We start from the raw sequence: 27,152 nt of genomic DNA on the forward strand, positions 1-27,152 counted from the left end.
TCCATAGTCGCATGCTCCATTTCAAGTACTTAGTAGTCACATGCGGCTAGTGGCTAACATCTTGCCAGCACAGGTACGGGATGTAAGGTAACAGAGGGTGTGGGGAGCAGTTGTGTCAGGCTTGCTCGCTGTTTTACCGGCTGCAAGCACTTTGCCTGATTATTGTGTGGGCACAGGGCAGCACCACATGTGTATAGTCTATGTAAGGCTACAGGTGATCGCCCTCCCGCCACTGTGAGGTACAGTTCTCCAGATCCCTTGCCCTTCACTGCAAAAAGCATGTTTTCCTTTGTTTATTTGAATACCTGTTTTTGCGAGCCTCCAATAAAAGGGTAATAATGACCTGATGCTTGCTGGCTCTGCAGCTCCTCTACCCTCTGCCCGAACCTGCCTGGCCTCAGCCACCAGCAGTACAGAGGGGAGTTCCCCTTTGTCCTCCCAAGTTCTAGTGCTGGCTTTTCCTTTCCCACTTTCATCTCCCCAGGGGACCAGAGCCCTCCACCCTTTTCCAGGGTTGGTGTTTGTTATGAGTATCTGGATGTGGTACTGGCTAAGGTGTCTACGTGGATCATTTTGACCAGGTTTCAGGAAAATCCTGAGGCAGATGCAGGCTTCCTTCAGTTAAGTGGGCCATAGACAGCATGCCAAGTTCTCCTTCTAATTCCGTTGTCCAGGTATAAACCCTGGGTATGGGAAAAGCCCTCAGAACGATTCTCAAAAAAATCCTGTTTCTAAAGTTAAGAAAAAAAGAAACCTGGTGGACCTTTAACTGTCTCTTTGCTTTTTCTCTTGCTCCTGTTTTCCTCCCTGAGGCGATGTGGATGCCTCTGCCCGGAGGTAGGGAGCCCCCGGCAAGGACTACAGAAAAACAAAAGCACCAAGATTAATATTTCAAGATATTATCTTGCTACATCACAACAGCCGAAAACCTGATTCTTGCCTACATAACTGTGAAAGCATGAAAAAGGGGAAATTCGTGAAAACTTAACCATAAAGAGAGTAGTAACAATATTAGACAAATAGGAAAGAGGTGTCACCTCGGCCTGATGAGCAAGCCGAGGACTTGACACAGACCCCAAGTGTGGCTCTCCACAGGAAGGCGAGGTCTGAGCTGCCCAGATTTAGATGGAGAGAGGAGAAGAGGGTGAAATGTCTGGTGGGAGTACGTGAAAAGTGGATGAGTGACTATAGAGTGCGCAGGTGTTATTTAAAGTACAAAGTATGTAGCAGTTTGCCTGTCTGCAGGGTGAGAGGAACTCTAATTGAAGACCGAGGGAACCCATAAAAGATCTCGAATGGCAGGCTAAAGGGCTGGGTCCTTATCCTATAGCGGGAGGAGGGTGTCGCTGGAACTGGTATAGCTAACACAGTGTATGACAAGGACTCGCACACTGAACCCTAGCAGCGGTATTTGGATATTCAAACCTACTGAAGCCGAGGAAGGCTGGAGACAGGAGTGTGTTTAGGAAGCTATTGCAAGGGGTGTAGGGCGAAGTGACACAGGGAAGGATCAGGGTGGATAACAGTGGGATGTAAAGGGAATGAGTGTGTGTAGCACATGGAAGGAAAATCCAACAGGGCTTCCATCCTTTGAAGCTGAGGGAGAGGGAGAGAAGTCAAATATACTATTAACTCTGGCAAATTACTTAGCATCTGTAAAATATGGTAATAGCTATGTTTTACAGGTTTTCCATGTGGATTAATAAAAAGACCTTTGTAAAATACATGTAGTCTTCGGCATACAAATGCAACATGAATCCGTTGTTTGGTACTCAGGTGGCCCAGCACTGCCCTCCTCATAACAGCTGTCAGGGCACAGGAAGCCGACCCAGCTGGAAAGGCAAGACCAGTGTTGGCTCTTCCCTGATGGTCCAGGACACGGCAAGACTGCACACAGACCCACAATTCTCAACACCTCTTGTTCAAACAGGGTTTAGTTCTCTTAGTCTAACCCTTGGCAATGGTCTCAGACCAGAACCACTGGAATAGGATGGGACTTGCTAGAGCAGGCTGGAGCCCTCTGCTCTATTTTCAAGCACACACCTGGTTTCAGGTCTCTCTTAAAGATATGTGAGTCTCCTCCCATAACCAGTAAAGGATCGCAGCTCAAAAGCCACATGTGCTTGTCTTTTGTTGTCTCAAATCTCTAGTCTCATTCTAGAAAGCACCTCACACCTGCTTTCTCTCTGTTTCTAGACTGTGGGGCAGCTGTGTTAGACTTGCTCACTGGTACCAGCTGTAAGCACTTTCTTTGCCTGATTGGTGCGTGGGTGTGTAGCAGTGCCATGTGTGTGTATAGCCTATAAAAGGCTATGGGTGCTTGTGCTTGAAAGAGACTAGGGATTGTGGATGGTGGGTTGTCTGCCCACCTGCCCGCCACTGTGAGGGGCCAGTCTTGGTGTTTGTGTGCCAGAGAAGAGGTTTCCCTCTGCCTGTGTGCTTGTCTGTCAGTGTGAGACTTTATTAAACGGAATGTCCCTAATGCTTTCTGGCCCCACAGTTTCTCTATCATCTGATCGAATCTAATGTGAACCTGCCTGGCCTCCACCACTAGCATTACATCTGGTGTAGTGGACAGGATTTGGGGCAGATTGGTATGGAGCCACCGATATCCTTGAGGGGTGGATTAGAGGAGTGGCTCTTCCCAGTGGCTCTCCTGCTGGGGACCGTGGGCTAGGTGTTCTCTGCAATCCTGCGAGAAGAAACTAAGAGCTCTGTGTGAGAAGCTGAGTGAGGTTGAAAGTTCCAGGATGAGCTGCATACTGAGCGGCAACCACTGCGTGAACTGGACTGAGTGCTGGAGAAGGAGGCTGACCGGGTTTGAGAGCTGCAGAGCCCCAACGGCACCTGGAACTAGAGCGATCTACAGATTTGTGAGTTGCAGTTTGCCCTGAAGTTAAAGGTTGGCAGCCACAGTTGTTGGAGGAACAACTGTAGGTTCAGCTTGAGGCCAAAGCCGGCAGCCATGGGAGTTGAAGACAGAGCTGTGCCAGTGGAGTGTCTCTGAGTCAGCGGGAGCAGGTGTTTCCAACTCCTCCTGTGAGGACGAGGAGGTTCAGGTTGAAGCTGCCCTTCACACACTCAGAGCTTGGCCAGTGGTCGTCCAGAAGGTAAAAACCCAGCAGCAAAGAGTACCTACTGAGCCCTTGGTTGGGTTGCTGTGATTGTGGGGCTTAGGGGTGGATGGCATCATGCTCTCTGGGGCAGAGATGGAGAGGTTGGCCACTGTTGCCACGTGCTCCTCCTTGGGGCAGTGTCTTCAGAGCTGCCATAACAGCAGGGATGAGTGGAGAGGCCTGAGGCCCTATGTGAACCTAGTTGTGGGTAATGGACCTTTTCCTTGGTGGTTTTCACAGGCAGCTGGGCTGTCTATTGTGGACTGATCTTGGACTGCAACTATGAGAGACCCTGATGGGGAGATGGGTGTGGGGGGAAGTGGCACCTGTGGATGCCCTCCTGCACTGGGAAACTGCTCTCATGCAGTTGCAGAGACACACCAAGGACACTTTTTGGTCTCAGTGGACATGGCCCCAGACTGTTGGCACTGTGTGGTGGGGAGTTGGAGGTGGGCCTACAGTTAACTCCCTGGGCAGAGAGCTCAGGGAGACATTGTGAAGGGCACCTTTGTAATTGTCATTTTTGGTATGTATGTAATGTACCTATTGTGAGGCAAGTAACTTTAAAGGGGTGGAATGTGGGGCAGTTGTGTTAGGCTTGCTCGCTGGTACCAGCTATAAGCACTTTGCCTGCTTGGTGCGTGGGTGCATAGCAGCGCCATGTGTGTATGGCCTATGTAAGGCTATGGGTGCTTGTGCTTGAGAGAGAGATTGGGGATTGGGGATGGTGGTTTGCCTGCCCATCACTGTGAGGAGCTGTTTGTGCGCTGGAGAAGAGGTTTCCCCCTCCCTGTGTGCTTGTCCGCCATTGTGAGACTTTATTAAATGGAATGTCCCTAATGCTTTCTGGCTCCACAGTTTCTCTACCATCTGCCTGAATCCAGCATGGACCTGCCTGGCCTCAGCCACCAGCATTACATAGCCACAAAACCTTATTTAACACATAATATTGCTGCAAGTGCCTTAGACTTACAAGGTACATTGGAAAGTGTGCTTCTACAATGCTAACTATAATTTTAGAAAAGGAAAATGGAGACAATGAGTGGGAAATTATTTTCTTCTATTTATATTGAATACTAGTGCTTAAGGAAAGCTGAGTTAGTGGAGAGCAGAGGGGCAGACAGGGATTTTTGTAAAAATCATGAATGAAATCTGAGCACTGAAAGGGGTCCTTATGTTTAATTTCAAATCTGTCCCTCCTTTTTGCTTGAAACAGGTATATATGTGCAGGCTGTGAGAATATAGCTATAGATGTGAGTGTGTGTACATTTGTACACACACACACACATATGAATATGTGGACTCATAAAAGGAGCACAGGAAGGGAAAGAGGATAATGTGGCAAAAAGAGAGATTTTTCTGAGTAACTATAAAAAAGGAGAAAAGGTGAAAAGTTTAAAAGAGCATGTGTGTATAGAAGGAATGAACTGATCTTTGAATAGCAAGGACAGAAGGGAAAAAGAAAAGATTTTAAAAAGCCTGCTACCAGATGTTTGGTGGTGGTCTAATAGCTGAGACCCAGATTCAGGGGCAGTACCAACCCATCACTGGAATAGTCAAGGTCTAAGTTGGTAACTTGGAGAGCATCTCTATTCTGGGACCCAAAGAAGAGCCAACATAAATCGTAAGTCAGATTATAAATAACCGGTGATTCTCCTCCAAGGGACCCAATGTACATTTTTTTTTGTATTTTTCTGAAGCTGGAAATGGGGAGAGACAGTCAGACAGACTCCCGCATGCGCCCGACCGGGATCCACCCAGCACGCCCACCAGGGGCAACGCTCTGCCCACCAGGGGGCGATGCTTTGCCCCTCTGGGGCGTCGCTTTGCCGCGACCAGAGCCACTCTAGCGGCTGGGGCAGAGGCCAAGGAGCCATCCCCAGCGCCCAGGCCATCTTTGCTCCAATGGAGCCTTGGCTGCGGGAGGGGAAGAGAAAGACAGAGAGGAAGGAGGGGGGGTGGAGAAGCAAATGGGCGCTTCTCCTATGTGCCCTGGCCGGGAATCGAACCCGGGTCCCCCGCACGTCAGGCCGACGCTCTACCGCTGAGCCAATCAGCCAGGGCATTGTACATATTTTTATTGCCCTGGTTGGACAGCGGGTACCCCTGCGGCACCCAGTAATACACCTCTCCCGGACTGCTTACTGCCATGGCCCCATTAGAATTTTCCTGTTTGTCTTCTAATTTCAGAACTCATCACTAAGTGATGGTAAACTTACCCACACAAACGGGGATGGGAATACTAATGTAATCTGCTGTAGCACTTACATTTGAAGATGGTTTTCTAAGAGTAATTGTTTAGGCTCCAAAGGTGTCGTAGCCAGGTTGCTAGGTCAGTAAAGACAAGATTGGAGAGGGAAGTTCTTTTGTCATGATGTCTTAGATCACACCATATAGAACTTTGATTCAGTTCAGATACGGAAGGCAGAGAAAGAAACTTTCCTTTACCCTCCATCGTGCATTGCCAAGGGGCATGGCCAGAAGACTGAGAGCGGTCCAGGGAGCTGGAGCTATTTTACCCTTTCGCACTTTAATTCTCAGAGAATTCAATTAAGATCGTTGGCAGATTTTGGACAAGTGTGAGCAACTGTTTCATTTGTCCAGGACTGCAGGGCATATGGGATGTGAAACTTTTAGTATTAAAACCAGCAGAATCCTAGGCAAACGCAGACAGTTGGTCACTCCAATATTGCTTCTCATCTAAGTCAGGCCCTAACTTTTGTGAGGAATACCAGGAAAGGATATTGTTCTACCATATTACCCTACTCGCTCTTTATTAAAGAACTTGTAGAGCTCAATATTTATACTATCAAGTTTTTACTACTTCCCATTGTTCCTTCCCCCCTTATCTCACCCCTTCCCCAGTCGACATTTCTGCAGTAATAGCAATGGCAAACTCTATTTGATAGCCTTAGTCCAAGCTGAACAAGCAAGTCAGAAAATATAAAAGGCCACAAAGCATCCTATACACTCGAGTGCAGAACACGAGCCTTACAAGTTCCAAGTCTCTGGTTAGTTACAGCACAAACAGTCTGGGTTAATAAAGTTCAAGGCTGACCCTGGGCAAAAGTATAAGGTAGCTATTTTAGCTGTCTGAAGTCTATCGCTGTCTTTTCCTAAACAGGACCTGAGTGCTTCCTACCCCTTCTTCCTCACAGTGAAATCTTTGCCCAGGGAAAAATATCTAATACCAGCAATTTACTCATTAGTGTGAATTAAGTGGCCTCTCCCCCAGGCTGATGTTAGTTGTTAAGTCTTATCTTTAATTATATTCTTTCATTCCTTCCACTATATTCTTTCATTCCTTCCACTAATAAGTATTAGCTGAGGGCCTTCCATAACTAAGTTGGAATACAGTGAGTGAAAGTGACACAGAGCCTGCCCCCAAGGAACTTACAAAATGTGGCCTCCATTAATTGCAGACATCAGCCAGTCAGGAAGAAAGGACTGTGTGGGGGTGGGGATGGAGTCCCTAATGCTGCCAGAATAGGAGCTCTTAGGCTGACACTGAGAGAGGACCGTGTCAGGCCATCGCAGTTAGGAACTCAAGATAGGAATTATTATGAATAGTAAAGCTTCGTCTCAAAGTCCTGTCTACTTCTCTATTTGCTATAGATTGAAAAATAGTAAGGGCAAAGGGTAGGGGATTTGGAGAAATGGTCTCCCAAAGTCTGGACTAGGAATAAAACTAAAAAGGGTGAAATTTAAAATAAAGAAACATAAAATCCTGATTGAGGTCCAAAAAGTCTCTTGACTTCAAGGTATATAAAAATCCCCCAAAAGGAAAACATTTTATGTACAATGTCTGAGACAGGAAATGGTTGAATAAACATGGTACATCTTACTATGGAATTTAATGCAGCTTTTTAAAAGCATACAGTCATGTGCTACATAACAAAGACCTGCACATATGATGATGGTCCTGTAAGATTATAATGAAGCTGAAAAATCCTAATCACCTAGTGACACTGTAGCTATTCTAATGTCATAGAGCGTAGACCTAATGTCACTCACGTGTTTGTGGTGATGCTACAAACAGTAGTTGTAAACCCATTATTGTTCTTCCAGTTATGAAAATATTGTATATATATATTTAGGTACCAGACATAATACTTGATAATAATAAACAATTATGTTATTACTTTATGTACTTAACTATTCTTTTTATTGTTATTTTAGAGTATATTTTTTCTACTTATGAAAAAATTCTCTTGTGGTTGATTTGATCTCATGTTGTTTTGTACAGTAATGTGCTAATGTAGCCTAGGAGAAATAGGCTATACCATATAACCTAGGTGTGTAGTAGCCTGAACCATCTAGGTTTGTGTAAGTAACTGTCTATTGTTAAAACAATGAAATCATCTAATAACCCATTTCTTGGAAGGTATTCCTGTCATTAAGTGGCTCGTGACTGTAATTATAAAAAATAATGTAGCTTGGAAAAATGTTAATATGTTAGCCTTTAAAGTCAAGATATGAAAAATTATCTAGGTTATGTTGGAAACTATGTAAAATTTATATAAGCTGATGCACAAGTCCTAGAAAAGAACATAGACAACTGAAAATTGTCAGAAGTAAGATTCTGGGTCACTAATTTTTATCTATTCTATGATATTGTTTTATTACAGACATCATGATAAATCAATTGGACAGGTAAGGATGGGGGAAAACAAATACTGTTTACAACGCGCCTGGTGATTTGATTGACTGCAAGCTCAAAATAAGCCAAATGGAAGTATTATGAGACTACATTTTTAAAAAGTGATGAAAGCAGACTTCATCAATCTAAATAGAATCCAGACCCAATGGAAATGTAAGTCCCAGCATACCATGCACTAATCCAAGCACATCTGGAATATTCTGTCTAGTTCTGGGTGACTATGTTTAGGGTAAACATTGATAAACTAGAATTCAGTAAAAGAAAACTTGAAGATTTGGGAAGATCTGAAAAGAGTGGTCAAAAAAGATTAGAGAAACTTTGAAATTCTAACTTAGAAAAAGAAAGAAAGAAAGAAAAGAAAGAAAAAAAAGGAGTGGGTGGGGAGGGGAAGGGAGGGGTGGGGAAGAAAATGAACACAGACTCAAGGTGGGTGCATCTGTAGTATTGCTATGGAAATCGAATTAAGTTTTTGTAAGTTTAGAGGGCAGAATTATAATCGAAAGATAAAACTTTAGGGAAGCAGTTCCCTAGGTAAAAAGGAGGATCTTTCTAATTAGAACAAGCTAACAATACAATAAACTATCAATATTTCAAAACATACTGAACTTCTCATTGTGGGGAGTGTTTAAGTGAAGACAAGTAAAGAGTTCTGATATTTATTGAGAGGATGTTCTGGGTGGTATCTAAAGACCCACTTAAACCTTAGATAATATGTTTCTAATTCAAAATGAGAAAAATTCCCTTCGGTTTCTTCAGGCACAGGCATGAGACAGGTCAAGGCTTCCCTTACAACCTCCTCATTTAATTTAGAGACATACAATGTAATTAGTCTAAAGCCAGATGAGAAGAAATAGACTTTGTCAGTTCTCATTGGGTTGTGTGGGCAAATCCTCTGAGTTTATTTTAAAATTCCATTGCTCAACAACCATTTGATTACTCTCAACCTAATTACATTGGCCACACTGTCATTTAAATTTTTGACCTTTAGTCTAATCACTAAGGAAAATGTGAAAGAAATACCTTTTATGAATTATCCTCTATGTGCCTAACACAATACTAGGCATAAGCATACAAAAATTTTTTTAGTGTTTCAACTCTGAGGGAAGAATTGCCATTCCCATCTTATAGTTAAGCAGAGATTTGCTTCTAATTAAGCAAATATACCCAGATTCCACAGCAAGTGTCAGAGCTGAAGTTCAAACCCTGAATCTGGTTTATTCCAATGATCTGCTTGACTATGCTGCTGCAATCGCTGTCTCCAAACCAAACCACAGTGAAACTCAAATTCACTCAGAAACAACTAAAAGCCTATCTCTAGGCATGACCCTGCCTGCGTATTTTATTAGTTTTGTTTTGGGAAACTGAACTTCCACAAGAAGTCCTAAAGTTTCTTGTTCTTTGAATAAGAATGTTCAAGCCAGTAATTTGCTTCTGGGATCACTGGCTTCCCAGCCGTGATAGAAAGAATAATGACTCCAAAGATGTCCATGTGAAATGGCAAAAGAGACTCTTCAGATGTGATTAAATCTGGGAACTTGAGATGGGAAGAGCAGTGGTAGTCAACCTGGTTCCTACCGCCCACTAATGGGCATTCCAGCATTCATGGTGGGCGGTAGCGGAGCAACCAAAGTATAAATAAAAAGAGATTTAACTAGAGTAAGTTGTTTTATAAAGATTTATTCTGCCAAACTTAGCGAAAATCCAACATAAAATACTTGGTAAGCAATTATTATTATATGCTTTAACTTGCTGTAACTCTGCTTTATAAATTTTATCAAGTAAAGTTACTTCCCTACTTTATAAATCACCATTACTGTGGAACCGGTGGGCAGTTAGAAAATTTTACTACTGACAGAGATATAAAAGTGGGCGGTAGGTATAAAAAGGTTGACTACCCCTGCCCTAGATCATCCAAGTAAACTCATTATCATCACAAAGGTCCTTATAACAATGGAGCAAGGGACTGGACCCAGAGATGCTCTGCTGCTGGCTTTGAAGATGGACGAAGGGACCATGGTCCAAGGAATGCAGGGGACCTCTAGAAGCTGGGCAAGGCAAGAGAATGGATTCTCCAGCAGAAATCCAGCCCTGCTGATACCGTGATTTTTAAGGGCTTCTTTACTTACAGTAATAAAATAATAAATTTGTTTTGTCTTAAGTCATTGAGTTTGTGGTAATTTGTTAGAGAAGCAGTAAGAAACTACAGCCTTGAATATTCTCTTTGAATAAAGAGGAATTGCCATGCTGAAAAACATCTTGACTACTCTGTTAGTGGGGAGGCCAGGTCTTTCGGTTCTGCCAACTGATGGGACAATAGTTGTGTCCCTGTGAGTGTCCCTGGCAGGCCTAAGACCGAGGCAAGGAAAAGGGAAAGGGAGGGAGGGTGAAGAGACATAGCGAGAGGGGAAGAGGGAAAAGGGAGGGAGGGCCAGCAGAAGGGAGGGAGAGGAAGAGGCAAAGAAGGTGGGATCAAGAGAAAAAGGATGGATAAAGGAGTGAATGGATAAAAGAGAAAGACTAACGTAGAAGTGGAAATGAGCAGTACCTTGCGACTATCTTTTTTTCACTGTGAAAGATATATTGTTAAGTAGTTTATTCCTGATTGGACTTACAATGTCAAAGTTAATATGTCCATAATACAGTACCCACAAAGAGTATTAACTTAATTCAAGTTGTTGGAACAAAGGTTTTAATTTGTTTCTCGGCTTCTTGGGTTCACTCCAGTGTTCCTTTCTGTCCACAAGCACAGCCTCAGAGGAGATGAGATCAGAAAGCTACCCCACAGGCAGGATCACCATGAGCCCGAGTAGAGAAGGGGACCATTGCCCTTCGTTCGGAGCCCCCTGGGGTGGAGTGCACAACCTCACTTCTTGTCAAGAAGCAGCAGTCAAGCTGTCAGCCTGGCGGTAAGTCCCTGACTCTGTCCCTCCTCAGCTTTTCAAAATACAGCCACAACGTGGGGGTCCTGAGGAGCACTGGTCAGCATGACTCATGGATTCACAGGCGCTGGCAATCTTAGTTTCTACTGGAACAGGTGGATTTGTACTTAGGTGTTCTGTAATATTAGAGACCTTTGTCTTCCTGAAATGTTTCCTTCACTTATCTAAATTCAGGTATAACCTGGATCAAGCAAGTATGACCAGAATCTGTGCAAAATGCTGCGTTTCTATGTGATCACTATAAAACTAGCTAAGACATTCTTGGGATTCTGAGAAACCATGGAAGCTTAGTAAATGTAGAATCCCGGTAGATTAATATTTAAGTAAATACTTCTTAAAGATGACTTAGGTCATTGTACCAGCTAGAAGTCAGCTCAGACATTATTTAGTGGTGCAGCTATTGAGTGGATTATTTCATCTCTCTGCACACAAGTTCCTCACCTGAACCCTGCTTGGGCTGTGTTCTAAGGAAATGCCACATGCGTTTCAGCGCCACCCTCCCTGGCCCCCCATGAGGTAGTACATCTTCTTAAGTCATTCAGTATGAGAAGCTCTCTTCAATGCCAGGAAACACATCTTCTCAAAATATAAAATTCAGCTCATATTTCTCTGTCCTCTTTTATTTATTCTCCATTTAAAATGAATTCATCATCTCTGTAAACCCTAAAGTCATTAATCAATTGTGATCTCTTGTTTGGTCACTCTGAGAGTGGAAAAGAAATCAGAGCAGAGTAAGTAGAGAACCAGCCCCCAACAATTAATAACAACAACAATAACAGCAACAAATATATGTGTGTGTCTGTGTGTGTGTCTCTCTGTGAGTGTAATCTCCAGGCATTTACTGAGCTCCTGTAAACATGAATTCTTCCTTCACTGAATACTTACTGAGAGTGTCCTATGTGCCAGGCCCTGTACTAGCCACTTGGGATGCAACAATGACAAAACAAAGTTACTGCCTTAAAGGAAATTCCTTCTAATGGGGAAACCACGCCCTGGGCAATAAGCACGTTCAGGAAAGGAAGGGTACGGGGATGGAGAGGTGGAGGTGGGCATGTGCTGAGCCTGCCAGGTCTGTGCTGTGATGGCAGAAATCATAAAATACCACCCCTGGGATTAAAAATTTACAATCTGGACAAAGAGACTAAACATCACAGGTTGAGATTTAGGAGACCAAAGGAGATAATTCAAATGTTTGAGCTGGGTTCAAAAAGGAATTGGGGATTAAAGAAATTGTGGGGGAAGAGAAAGAGCCTGTCCCTTGGACCCATGGTATGCACCAGCAGCAGGGGGTGCACTGAAATAAAGGAGCTATCCCCTGATTGTGTCTCAGGTACAGCGGCCTCACAACAGACTCAGGAACCTACGGTACTTCCTGAATTGGGGCCCACACCTCTGAGGCTCATTCCTAGAAAAAGCCTGATTTCTGCTTTCTCTTCTCCAAAGCGCCTGACCCCACGTCTCCCAGAGGACTGCAGGGAGGACTGATGAGGTAATGTCTCCAAAGGGGTTAGAGCTCTGCTGATCCTTTCAGTAAGATGCAAATTATAACCAGGTGAAGTCACACAGTCAAGAATGGAAATCCTGGAGTTAAAATATTTAAAACATAATACTGAATGTATAATCTCTCCCTAATCAGACAGTTCAAAGTACAGGGGATATGGCAGGCTTTCCTGTCTTTCCTCGCCATTTATAACACTCTAGCGTTTGGCCACTAGTTTGTGGGTTTTGGGATGCAAAATGGAACAAGTACAACGGACTTCTTGTGAGCCATGGAATGGCATTCCAAAGTAAATCAGGACACACATCTAGCAGGCCTGTTCGTTTCCTTGGCTCTATTCGGCCAGATGATGTCAACACTTAGTTTGCTATAACCCTAGATCCAGCTGGCACGCCCTGCCTCTGCACAAGTGATGGGATTCTAAGGACTAAAAACAGCAGCATGAGGTGGGAGATGGAGCAGGACAGTGACATAGAAAAACTTTACTTTCAACCGGGACTCTCCAAATCAGTTTATCCTAAAAGTTCAATGCATAATCTCAGGGAAAGCTCATTTAGAACTGCGAGAGGATTTATTTAGTAGATGCTTTCAAAACACAGTTCAGATATGAACTTCTATAACAATACTGAAGGACAATCAAATTCATCTCTTAATTCTCTTTTCTGAATATGTTGTCTTATGACTCTGAGGTCTCAGTGTTTAAAGTGACAGGTTTAAGAATGGAAAATTAATGTGTGTGTGTGTATGCATATGAAATTCTTTCTTGATAACATATTTTCATTTTTTAAAAATATGGGATATTAAATATTTTTATATATATATACACACATATATATAAGTGAATTAGCATCATCCATAATCCCACTGTCCTGAGATAATCATAGATATAATTTGAAAACTAGCCTTCCATATTTTTGAAGGCTCATGTTTTTAGTAAACTTAAAATTGTATTTTCTATGTTTTATAACTGGTTTTTCTCTATAATTTTGAATCGGAATAGTTATTATATGGTGATGTGACTGGATCCTTGGTAAGGGAGCTCCAAGTTCAACCTTCTACAACTATGTGTTCAAATGTTTATGTAATGAATGCCCAGGAGAAGCAATGGGAGCCCGAGCCGGCCACAGAACAGACATTACATGGGTAGTAGCTGTAACACAGGACTTGAACCTATCATAGAACATGTTGTTGGAGCCAGGGCAGTCAGCCAGCCTCTGTGCTCTTCCCCACAGGGTCAGAGAGGTTGCCCACGGCATCTTTCAGACACTTCCTAGGTTTTCTAATTGAGCTTCATAGGAATTGAATTCACCAGAGGAATCTGAATGCAGGTAACAATAACCTACACATAAGCATTGTTTTTCTAAATCAAAGTAATTCACAGATACTAGTTTCTATTTCAACCTAACGTATTACCCCAACATGCTATGGAAATTGTGAGGAGGTGAAATAGGTGAAATCTGTATTTACTCTTATTTTACATGTTAGGAAAGTATAGCAAAAAAAAAAATGTACAGAACTTGTCTAGAGTCATTAAATAAGGCATTATAGTGGTCTCTTAATAGGAACTCAACTCCCCAGTTACTGCACGGCTTCCTCTGTGTTCCTAGCTAACACTAAAGACTTACTAATCCTTTAATGAAAGTGTTCCTGTTTTATATAATATATTTTCTCTACTTTTTTCTTCCCTGTTTTTAATTTCTATGAATACTTAAAATGATGTATTTGTTTTTAAGTGTTCATCAGCATCGACTACAGACCCCTCACCGCAGGCATAATGTTCTTTTAATGTTGGCCTGTATATGACTGTAGTAAGGAATATAAATATAGAGAAAATGAACTTTATTTTTAAAGTCTTATTTCCTATTTTCCCATGTAACATTCTCTCTTTTTCTCTGTCATATCCTTCTAGGTGGACTAGTCAGTTGCTTTGTGTTTTCTCTATAATTGGACTATTATCCCAACCGGAAACCATGGTGGGGACTTGTTTCCATCTCTGGATCAATTCCACAAGGGAACCTGTACAGTCTCCCTGCTGAACACTATGGTCAGAGTGGCATGCTGGTCAAATAACCCTCTTGGAAGGGAAACCCTGATTTTTAGCATTTGCCAATTTCTATGGGGTAAATTCTACCACCAAGGCTAATTTCAAGCTATCAACATTATGTCACTAAGCATGGTGTTATGATGAGATGCCTGCAGCTGGCCCACTGCATTGAAAGGAACATGTTCACCTCTCTCCAGGATGGCACTGAGGAGTAAGCTCTCGTAACAATACGCATCCCTAAATGTCCCCTCATCAATCTTTTACTAAATGTGTAGACCCAAGGGGTATACTGGGCCCAGGGTGAGCTCTCAGATAGCCTAAGAAGAACCCCTTCCACAGGTATGCCAGGTGGGTTTGCTACCTAAAGTGTGGTCTAAGGATCCGCAGTGTTGACCACACCTGGGAGCTTGACAAAAATGCAGAATCTCAAGTTTTTCCCAAACCTACTGAATCCAAATCTGCATTTTAACAAGATTCCTTGTTGGAGAAATACTCATCTAGTGAATTCCATCCATAAAAGATGTGATGCAAATTAAGACCTGGGGAAAGCTCTAGATATCCCATAATTCCCCAAAGTAGATATTAAACGGAATCTAAAACTGACCAGAATCTGCAAATAAAAATGAACCCGCTGAAATGAAAATAAGTGTATAAGGAAACTGATTACATCTAGTGGATTTCAGGATCCCAAAATTGCTAAGGAGAGAGATCCGTTTTTCAAGTTGAGGAATCTTCCTACCAAGAGTCATAGACTCAAAGGAAATACGTAATCAACAGAGTCACTTACTTTGTCTGATTTTGTGTACCTGACTTTAGATAACTGTTGAGTTGTGGGTTTTTTTTGCAATGTTTAGAACAGTTTATTAAAGTATAAAATTGTTGGTAAGCTAAATAGAAAAACATAGTAAATATTTACGAAAACATCAATTATACCACTGAAGCCACACACATGTTGAGTTTTAAGCATTCTGTTACTTTATTTTAATGAGGTAAAAGAAAATAAACTTTTTCCATGTTGCTATTTCTAAGTTTAGTTTGTTACATCTGACTTCAGCATAATATTTGATTGTATGCATATAACATACTAGAGTGGTCACTTCTCTGGTAAAGGACATAAAGGGTCTTTTCTATTCTTTGCAACCATAAACAATACTTCAGTGGGTATCTACATACATTTTCTTTTTTGGATCAGTGTGAGAGTTATTCTGGGTATACATCCAGGAGTAAGATCATGGGAGTTGTAGGATATATGCAGACTTCATTTCACTGACTATTTTCAGAATGGCCACACCAAGTTACATTCCCACCGATAGTGCTTGAAAGTTTTCACTTGCCCGGCTTTCTGATAGCACATTTTGCCAATATGACAGATACAGAATTTTATCTCATACTTTTTTTTCATTTAATTCTTCTGATATGAGATTAACCATGTCTTTATGTATTTATAATTCATTAAGATGTCCCTTTCTGGTAATTGCCTACTCATCTTTGATGCTCTTCTATGGAATGCTTCTGTTTTTCATGTCTATTTGCAGGAGTTCTTTTATTCATTCAGTCATTAATAGACTTTTTTTCTTTTAGTGAGAGGAAGGGAGGCTGAGAGACAAACTCCTGCATGCACCCCGACTGGGATCCATCTGGCAAGGCCACTAGGGAGTGATACTCTACCCATCTGGGCCATTGCTTCATTGCTCAGCAGTGGAGCTATTTTTTTTGGAGTCTGAGGCAGAGGCCATGGAGTCATCCTCAGTGCCCGAAGCCAACTCATTTGAACCAATCGACAATCCTGTAGCCATGGCTACAGGAGGAGAAGAGAGAGAGAGAGAGAGAGAGAGAGAGAGAAGGAGAGAGAAAGAAGGGAGGTGTAGAAGCAGCCTGATCAGGAATCAAACCTGGGCCATCCACACACCAGGCCACTGCTCTACCACTGAGCCAACAGGCCAGGGCCCACTTAACAAAATTTTATTGAGCATCTACTATGTGTCAGACACTGTTCTAGGTGCTGACAGTAAAGTGAACAAAATAGACAAAAAAGTCCTGACTTCATAGAACTTAAAATATATTGAGGAAAAGAACATTGAACAAATAATTACATAATGTTGGGTTTTGATAAATGTTAACAAAGAAAAGTAAAGGTAATAAATAATAAGGAAGCAGTGGTATTTTGGACAGAAAGTCAGAGCAGTCCTGAAGTGACAATGTGCTGTGTCTACTGTGTATCCTTTGTCTGTTTTCAATGCTGTAAATATCAAAAGGTTATTCATCTATTAGCTTTACTCATGATTCCCTTTGCCATTCAGCAGTCTTTAATATTAATGTAAACTCACCTTTTTTTCTTTTTTATGGTTTGTGCTTTTTTGAGGCTTAAGAAATTCATATTCAAGGTCACAAAGATATTCCCCACCATTTTCTTCTATTAACTTTATAATTTTACCTTCTATGCTTAGGTTTTTACTCTACTTGATGTGGAGGATCAATTTTCTTTTTTCAGACAGAAAGCCATTTGTCCCAGAATGATTTATTACCTAACACCTTCTTTCTACATTGATTTGGGATGTCACCTCATTATATATCAATTTTTCAGGTACTTACAAGTCTTTTATTGGACTTTCTTTTTGTTTCACTGGGGCATCTGCCTGTTTCTAACAATCACCACACTTTTGTCTTGTTTTCTAGATATATCAAATAATATAAAACTTTATATCAGGAAGAAATCTGTTTTGGATAATACTTATAAATTTTTGAAAAACATAGTTTTAGTCTAAAGGAAAGCCTATGACTCATTCATCTTTGTGTTTCATGTAGGACTCAGCACAGAGGCATATCTTGAAGATATTGCAGGCCTGGTTCCAGACCACTTCAGTAAAGTGAATATCACAATAAAGCAAGTCACACAAAATGTTTGATTTCTCAATTCATATAAAAGTTATGTTTATATTATACTGTAATCTATAAAGTATGCAATAGCATTATGTCTAAAAACTATATAGAGAGATACCCTAATTTAAAACTACAGTATTGTGCCTGACCTGCAGTGGCACAATGGGTAAAAGAGTCGACCTGGAATGCTGAGATCGCTGGTTCAAAACCCCAGGCTTGCCTGGTCAAGGCACATATGGGAGTTGATGCTTTCTGCTCCTCTCTTTAAAAAATGAATACACAAAATCTAAAAAGAAAAAAAACTACAGTATTGCTTTCCTATTAAAATCCCATTAACATACTTCAAAAATATAGAACAAATATCCCAAAAATTCATATGGAACTAAAAAAGAACACGAATAGCCTCAGCAATCTTGAAAAGAAGAATAAAGTGGGTGGTATCACACTTCCTGATAACAAGTTATATTACAAGGCCATTGTACTCAACACAGCTTGGTACTGACATAAGAACAGGTATAAGATCAATGGAACAGAACAGAGAACCCAGAAATAAACCCACACCTTTATGGACAACTGATATTTGACAAAGGAGGTAAGAGCATACAATGAAGTAAAAACAGTCTCTTTAACAAATGGTGTTGGAAAAATTGAACAGCTACCTGCAAAAAAAATGAAACTAGATCACCAGCTTACACCATTCACAAAAATAAACTCAAAATGGATAAAAGACTTAAATGTAAGTCGTGAAACCATAGGCATCCTAGAAGAAAACAGACAGTAAGCTCTCTGACATCACTCACAGCAATATATTTGCTGATTTATCTTCACGGGCAAATGAAATAAAAGACAGGATAAACAAATGGGACTATATCAAACTAAAAAGATTTTGCACAGCTAAACAATATGAACAAAATAAAAAGACAAACTACACAATGGGAGAACATATTCTACAATACGTCTGATAAGGGGTTAATAACCAAAATTTATAAAGAACTTGTAAAACACCAGAAAGATAATTCAATCAAAAAATGGGCAAAAGAAATAGACACTTCTCCAAAGAGGACATACAGATGGCCAATAGGCAGATAAAAAATGCTCAACATCACTAATCATTAGAGAAATGCAAATTAAAACCACAATGAATTATCACCTCACACCTGTCAGAATGGTGCTCATTAACAAAACAACACATAATAAGTGCTGGTGAGGATGTGGGAAAAAAAGAACCCTCCTGCACTGCTGGTGGGAATGCAGACTGGTGCAGCCACTGTGGAAAACAGTATGGAGATTCCTCAAAAAATTAAAAATGGATCTACCTTTTGACCCAGCCATCCCACTTTTAGGAATATATCCCAAGAACACCACATCAATGATTCAAAAGAAGAAATGCACCCCCATGTTTATGGCAGCATTATTTCTAATAGCCAAGATCTGGAAACAGCCCAAGTGTCCATCAGTGGATGAGTGGGTTAAAAAGCTGTGGTTCAGGTGACGTCACGGAAATGGCGCCGTGAGCAGCGCGTTCGACAGCTCTCCCCTAAATCACAACAAATTTATCAACTAGAAACAGAAAAATTTATCCTCGGAGCATTCCGGAGTTCCACACAAACTGATAGCGAAAGGACTGTTATCACTTGAATCTGAGAGACGAGGGTGTGGAAGAATCGACCACAGGGACGTTCTTTCAAACCGCAAGGAAGTGCGCCTGTGGTGAGTCAGCCCATATACTTGGGAACCGCGAGCCGCCGCGAGTGGCCGCGAGCCGCCGAGAGCCCCCGCGAGCCGTCGCCGCGAGCGGCCGCCATGAACCGCCACCGTGAGCGGCCGCCACGAGCAGCCACCGCGAGCCGCCGCGAGCAGCCGCGCGCGCCCGGTCCGGTTGAGCACCACTGACGTTCCCAGCGGCCCGCACACTGCGAGTGGGGGTCGCCGGCCACCGGTGCCTGGAGCACCCCATTCGCGCGCGTGCCTTGGGCATTCCACGCGCCCAGGGCGCCCTGCTGGCCCGCACACCCAGGGGGCTCCATTATCCTGCGCCTGGTGTGGTCCAGCCGCCAGCGGCGGGGCGAGCGGGAGAGGCTTGGGAGATTCTCTCTGTGGGCGGGGCACCTCACCCAGCCATTCAAGCTAACAATCAAGCGTTGGGGGAGGGGCGCGCACAGGCAGCCTAAAATACCTTCGGAAGCACAGCTGCGACCCAATCACTGAAATTAGCTTAACCCATAAAATCTGCGCACCCTCGGTTCTAATTGATAAGATCTCTCTCAGTTCAGCGATCCAAGACAAGAGGCGTGATATTTTTTAGTGCCTCTCGCTAAAGGGGCGGGGGCAACTTCTGATTGATAGAGCCTCCATATTCAGGGATAAACGCTAACAAGAAGGACTTGGCAGATAATAAGGTCTATACTACACTAGTCGTAAGCAGAGACTAGTGCCTCTTCTTCCCTGCAAAAACAGGCTACTAAGTGTGGAAAGCCTGGGTTGAGAGGTCCAACTAAATGATAGGCGCTGAACAGTCACCTTGACAACAATTGACTCCCACCCCCGCCTGATTACACTGGAGGCCCTGACTGTCAGAGCCTTTCCCAAAGCCTTGCACTGAGTGGGGATAGAGTGGGGATTTCCCAGCTCTTTGAGCCTCTTACTCCCCAGGCAGAAGCAGTTGCAGCCTTATAGCTGGATCACCAGGCTGCTAATTCAGAAAGGGGGGACTAGGAGAGAGAATCCAGGAAAGCAAACTCTCTCATCGTTGGACCCTGCAAACGCCAACAAGCCTTTACTTCCAGCAAGACTAAAGCCAATTATATGACATTGCCATAGAATCCCATCAACTGCAAATCCCTACCTAAGAGTGACACAGGGGCAGAGCCTGGGGTACAGAGTCACCGACTAGGAAGAGGGAGAGAAAAGAAAAAGGAAGAAGTTAACCTCTCAAAATCAAGAAAAACCCACAGACTTTACAACTTGATCCACTAATTTTTTTTTGTTGTTGTTGTTGTTTGTTTCTTCTATCTTTTTGCCTTTATTTCCTCACTTCGGTCCTTCTATTCTCTGCCCATCTTATGCTTCCCCTTTCTTGAACTACACTACCCATGAGTGTTACATTTTATTTTTCTTCTTCATCCTCACCCTCCTTTAAGGTTATACTCCAAAACACTTAACTCTCACTCTCTCCTCTTTTGTTTTTTTTTTTTTTTGTCTTGCTTTATTTTGTTTTTTTCTCTTCCTATTTTATTTCTTCCTTCGTTTTTCTCTTTTTCTTATTTTTTCCTTTCTATTCGTTTTTTCTTTTCTCATTTTACTTTCCTCCTATATAATCCTCAATCATGAACAAATTAGTTAATTTGGGACTCAAGGCTTTTTTTTGGCTTTATTTCTCTTTTTTGCTTTTGTTTTTATTTTTTTTTCTTGTTTGTTTATTTTTGTGGCATTTTGGGTCCTCCCAACCCAAGGTCTCCATTGTATTTAGTCTTCGCTCCACTTAATACAACAGATTTTTACTTATTATTTTTATTTTTTCTTCTTTATTATTCTTTTTTGGTCCTTTTTTCTGGTTCCCTCTTATCCCTCTCATTATATCTCTTAGTTGACCATCACTTACAAGCAAATCATCTTATGCTTATCTAAGATTTTCTTCCTTTTTTTTTTTTTTTTTTGCATTTAGTAGGTCCCTACTCCCTTTTTTTGCCCCTTGAACTCTTCACCCCAAATCAGGCTCTCCATTATAGGCACGATATTTCCCTGAGGAGGGGAGAGGAGGGAAAGAGAAGAGAGAAAAAAAGGGGGAAATAATAAATTATTACTGTTTTTTTTTGTGTGGGGTGTTTTACCTTTTTTTTTTTTTTTTTACTTTTTACTCTTTATTAATTCTAATTAGTGCTATCAATAAGACCACCCTCAGATGCCGATAAGAAAGAGGAAATCGAATATTATGGATACAAAAGAAAGAGAGGTAACACAAATAGATGTGGAAAAATCTATGGAGAAAAGACTTAACATATTGGAAGCCTTGGAGCTAAATGACAGAGAATTTAAAATAGAAATCTTAAAAATACTCAGAGATATACAAGAAAACACAGAAAGGCAATATAGGGAGATCAGAAAACAACTCAATGAACACAAAGAATATATTACCAAGGAAATTGAAACTATAAAAACAAATCAAACAGAAATGAAAAACTCAATTCACGAGCTGAAAAACGAGGTAACAAGCTTAGCTAACAGAACAGCCCAGATTGAAGATAGGATTAGTGAAATAGAAGACAAACAACTTGAGGCACAACAGAGAGAAGAAGAAAGAGACTCAAAAATAATAAAAAACGAGAAAGCCCTACAGGAATTGTCTGACTCCATCAGAAAGAATAACATAAGAATAATAGGTATATCAGAGGGAGAAGAGAAAGAAAATGGAATGGAGAATATACTCAAACAAATAATAGACGAGAACTTCCCAAGCCTGTGGAAGGAACTAAAGCCTCAAATTCAAGAAGCAAACAGAACACCGAGTTTTCTTAACCCCAACAAACCCACTCCAAGGCACATCATAATAAAGATGACACAAACCAATGACAAAGAAAAAATTCTCAAGGCAGCCAGGGAAAAGAAGAGTACAACATATAAAGGAAGGCCTATTAGATTATCATCAGATTTCTCAGCAGAAACTCTACAAGCTAGAAGAGAGTGGACCCCAATATTTAAAGCCCTGAAAGAGAGGAACTTTCAGCCAAGAATACTATACCCATCAAAGCTATCCTTCAAGTATGAAGGAGATATAAAAACATTCACAAATACAGAAAAGATGAGAGAATTTATCAGCAGAAAGCCCCCACTCCAGGAAATACTAAAGGGGGTTTTCCAACCAGATTCAAAGAACAAAAGAAAACAACACCACAAGTAACAGCTCCACCAAGAACGCAATAAAACCAAACTTAAACTGTGACAACAAAGGAAAAAAAGGGGGGAGAGGATGGAGATTAACAGTAGCAAAGGATGATGAAGTGCAGAAATACTTATAAGATAGGTACCATAATGAATATGGTAGGTACCCTTTTCATTACTTAATGGTAACCACCCTTGAAAAAACCACCACAAAAACACTTGACTTAAAAAAGGTAGCAACAGAGGAAAGAAGTATGGAACACAAACAAACAAAAACAAATGATAGAAAAACAAAAGAGAAGAATCAAACTAGATACAAAACTAACAGAAAGCAATTTATAAAATGGCAGTAGGGAACCCACAAGTGTCAATAATTACACTAAATGTAAATGGATTAAACTTACCAATAAAAAGACACAGAGTAGCAGAATGGATTAAAAAAGAAAATCCAACTATATGCTGCCTACAAGAAACACATCTAAGCAACAAGGATAAAAACAAATTCAAAGTGAAAGGCTGGAAAACAATACTCCAAGCAAACAACACCCAAAAAAAAGCAGGCGTAGCAATACTCATATCTAATAATGCTGACTACAAGACAGAAAAAGTACTCAGAGACAAAAATGGTCATTTCATAATGATTAAGGGGAAGTTGAATCAAGAAGACATAACAATCCTTAATATATATGCACCAAACCAAGGAGCACCAAAATATATAAGACAGCTACTTATTGACCTTAAAACAAAAACTAACAAAAATACAATCATACTTGGAGACCTCAATACACCGCTGATGGCTCTAGATCGGTCATCCAAACAGAGAATCAATAAAGATATAGTGGCCTTAAACGAAATACTAGAACACCTGGATATGATAGACATCTACAGGACACTTCATCCCAAAGCGACAGAGTATACATTTTTCTCTAGTGTACATGGAACATTCTCAAGAATTGACCATATGTTGGGCCACAAAGACAATATCAGCAAATTTAGAAAAATTGAAATTGTACCAAGCATATTTTCTGATCATAAAGCCTTGAAACTAGAATTCAACTGCAAAAAAGAGGGGGAAAAACCCACAAAAATGTGGAAACTAAACAACATACTTCTAAAAAATGAATGGGTCAAAGAAGAAATAAGCGCAGAAATCAAAAGATATATACAGACAAATGAAAATGAAAATACGACATATCAGAATCTCTGGGATGCAGCAAAAGCAGTAATAAGAGGAAAGTTCATATCACTTCAGGCCTATATGAACAAACAAGAGAGAGCCGAAGTAAACCACTTAACTTCACACCTTAAGGAACTAGAAAAAGAAGAACAAAGACAACCCAAAACCAGCCGAAGAAAGGAGATAATAAAAATCAGAGCAGAAATAAATGAAATAGAGAACAGAAAAACTATAGAAAAAATCAATAAAACAAGAAGCTGGTTCTTTGAAAAGATCAACAAAATTGACAAACCCTTGGCAAGACTCACCAAGGAAAAAAGACACAGGACTCAAATAAATAAAATCCAAAATGAAAGAGGAGAGATCACCACAGACATCATAGAAATACAAAGAATTATTGTAGAATACTATGAAAAATTATATGCCACCAAATACAACAATCTAGAAGAAATGGATAAATTCCTAGAACAATACAACCTTCCTAGACTGAGTCATGAAGAAGCAGAAAGCCTAAACAGACCAATCAGCAGGGAGGAAATAGAAAAAACTATTAAAAATCTCCCCAAAAATAAAAGTCCAGGCCCAGACGGTTATACTAGTGAATTCTATCAAACATTCAAAGAAGACTTGGTTCCTATTCTACTCAAAGTCTTCCAAAAAATTGAAGAAGAAGCAATACTTCCAAACACATTTTATGAGGCCAACATAACCCTCATACCAAAACCTGGCAAGGAAGGCACAAAGAAAGAAAACTACAGACCAATATCTCTAATGAATACAGATGCTAAAATACTAAACAAAATACTGGCAAACCGAATACAACAACATATTAAAAAAATAATACATCATGATCAAGTGGGATTCATCCCAGAATCTCAAGGATGGTTCAACATACGCAAAACGGTTAACGTAATACACCATATCAACAAAACAAAGAACAAAAACCACATGATCTTATCAATAGATGCAGAAAAGGCTTTTGATAAAATACAGCACAATTTTATGTTTAAGACTCTCAACAAAATGGGTATAGAAGGAAAATATCTCAACATGATAAAGGCCATATATGATAAACCATCAGCCAACATCCTATTAAACGGCATAAAACTGAGGACTTTCTACCTTAAATCAGGAACAAGACAGGGTTGTCCACTCTCTCCACTCTTATTCAACGTGGTGCTAGAAGTTCTGGCCAGAGCAATCAGACAAGACAAAGAAATAAAAGGCATCCATATCGGAAAAGAAGAAGTAAAGCTATCACTTTTTGCTGATGATATGATCCTATACATCGAAAACCCGAAGGACTCCACAAAAAGATTATTAGAAACAATAAACCAATACAGTAAGGTCGCAGGATACAAAATTAACATACAAAAGTCCATAGCCTTTCTATATGCCAACAATGAAATATTAGAAAACGAACTCAAAAAAATAATCCCCTTCACGATTGCAACAAAAAAAATAAAATACCTAGGAATAAACATAACAAAGAACGTAAAGGACCTATATAATGAAAATTACAAAGCATTGTTAAGGGAAATCGAAAAAGATACGAGATGGAAAAATATTCCTTGTTCTTGGATAGGAAGAATAAATATCATCAAAATGGCCATATTACCCAAAGCAATATACAAATTTAATGCAATTCCCATCAAAATCCCTATGAGATTTTTTAAAGAAATGGAACAAAAAATCATCAGATTTATATGGAACTATAAAAAACCCCAAATAGCCAAAACAATCCTAAGGAAAAAGAATGAAGCTGGGGGCATTACAATACCTGACTTTAAACTATATTATAGGGCCACGATAATCAAAACAGCATGGTATTGGCAAAAAAATAGACACTCAGACCAATGGAACAGAATAGAAAGCCCAGAAATAAAACCACATATATATGGTCAAATAATCTTTGATAAAGGGGCCAACAACACACAATGGAGAAAAGAAAGCCTCTTCAACAAATGGTGTTGGGAAAACTGGAAAGCCACATGCAAAAGAATGAAACTCGACTATAGCCTGTCCCCGTGTACTAAAATTAATTCAAAATGGATCAAAGACCTAAATATAAGACCTGAAACAATAAAGTACATAGAAGAAGACATAGGTACTAAAATCATGGACCTGGGTTTTAAAGAACATTTTATGAACTTGACTCCAATGGCAAGAGAAGTGAAGGCAAAGATAAATGAATGGGACTACATCAGAATTAAAAGTTTTTGCTCAGCAAGAGAAACTGATATCAAAATAAACAGACAGCCAACTATATGGGAACTGATATTTTCAAACGACAGCTCAGATAAGGGCCTAATATCCAAAATTTACAAAGAACTCATAAAACTCAACAACAAACAAACAAACAATCCAATAAAAAAATGGGAAGAGGACATGAACAGACACTTCTCCCAGGAAGAGATACAAATGGCCAACAGATATATGAAAAGATGCTCAGCTTCATTAGTTATTAGAGAAATGCAAATCAAAACTACAATGAGATACCACCTCACTCCTGTTAGATTAGCTATTATCAACAAGACGGGTAATAGCAAATATTGGAGAGGCTGTGGAGAAAAAGGAACCCTCATTCACTGTTGGTGGGACTGTAAAGTAGTACAACCATTATGGAGGAAAGTATGGTGGTTCCTCAAAAAACTGCAAATAGAACTACCTTATGACCCAGCAATCCCTCTACTGGGTATATACCCCAAAACCTCAGAAACATTGATACGTGAAGACACATGTAGCCCCATGTTCATTGCAGCACTGTTCACAGTGGCCAAGACATGGAAACAACCAAAAAGCCCTTCAATGGAAGACTGGATAAAGAAGATGTGGCACATATACACTATGGAATACTACTCAGCCATAAGAAATGATGACATCGGATCATTTACAGCAAAATGGTGGGATCTTGATAACATTATAAGGAGTGAAATAAGTAAATCAGAAAAAAACAAGAACTACATGATTCCATACATTGGTGGAACATAAAAATGAGACTAAGAGACATGGACAAGAGTGTGGTGGTTACCAAGGGTGGGGGGGGAGGGAGGACATGGGAGGGAGGGAGGGAGAGAGTTAGGGGTGGGGGAGGGGCACAGAGAACTAGATAGAGGGTGACGGAGGACAATCTGACTTTGGGCGAGGGGTTTGCAAAATAATTTGATGACAAAATAACCTAGACATGTTTTCTTTGAATATATGTACCCTGATTTATTAATGTCATCCCATTACCATTAATAAAAATTTATTAAAAAAAAAAAAAAAAAGCTGTGGTTCATATACACAATGAAATACTATGAGGCCATGAAAAAGAAGGAAATCTTAACTTTTGCAACAACATGGATGGACCTGGAAACTATGTTAAGTGAAATAAGCCAGGCAGGGAAAGAAATATCATATGACCTCACTCATTTGAGGAATCCAATGAACAATATGAACTAAGGAATGGAATAGAGACAGTAGTGGGATCAAAGGTTCCAGAAGGAAAGTGGACAGAGGCAAAGAAGATAATAGGATGGGATATTATACACACATAACACAACGTTATAGAGAACAGAAAAGCAAATCCTGGAGGGGAGGGGGGAGGGCATTGCAGGGGGAATGTTGTGGGGAACATGGGAAAGAAGGTGATGCATTCGGGAGGGGGGGACACTAGAATCTATGTAATCACAATAAATTAAAATAAAAATACACTACATTATTGCTAAAAAGTGCTAACCATCATCTGAGCCTTATCAGGCACCAACAGACTTATTCAATATAGGATTGCCACAAACTTTAACTTGTAAAAATAAATAAAACTTTAAAAATGCAATAACTACAAGATGTAATAAAGTGAAGTATAATATGAGATATACCTGCACTGTCTTATAGCCAGGTGTTGCTCATAATTATTTTACAGTATATAAAGATAAATCATGCTCTTCACATCTTAATTCAGTTGGGCTATGAACATCA

General features: G+C 40.5%; 1 non-coding gene across 1 annotated transcript; it reads right to left on the bottom strand.

The window, feature by feature from the left end:
• Positions 1-5,104: 5,104 nt before the first annotated feature.
• On the bottom strand, positions 5,105-5,180 carry TRNAV-GAC (transfer RNA valine (anticodon GAC)). Its single transcript has one exon. It is a non-coding gene; the product is annotated as a tRNA-Val (tRNA).
• Positions 5,181-27,152: the final 21,972 nt, after the last annotated feature.

The sequence above is a fragment of the Saccopteryx bilineata genome, chromosome 1 (assembly GCF_036850765.1).
Source record: "Saccopteryx bilineata isolate mSacBil1 chromosome 1, mSacBil1_pri_phased_curated, whole genome shotgun sequence".
Lineage (NCBI taxonomy): Eukaryota > Metazoa > Chordata > Mammalia > Chiroptera > Emballonuridae > Saccopteryx > Saccopteryx bilineata.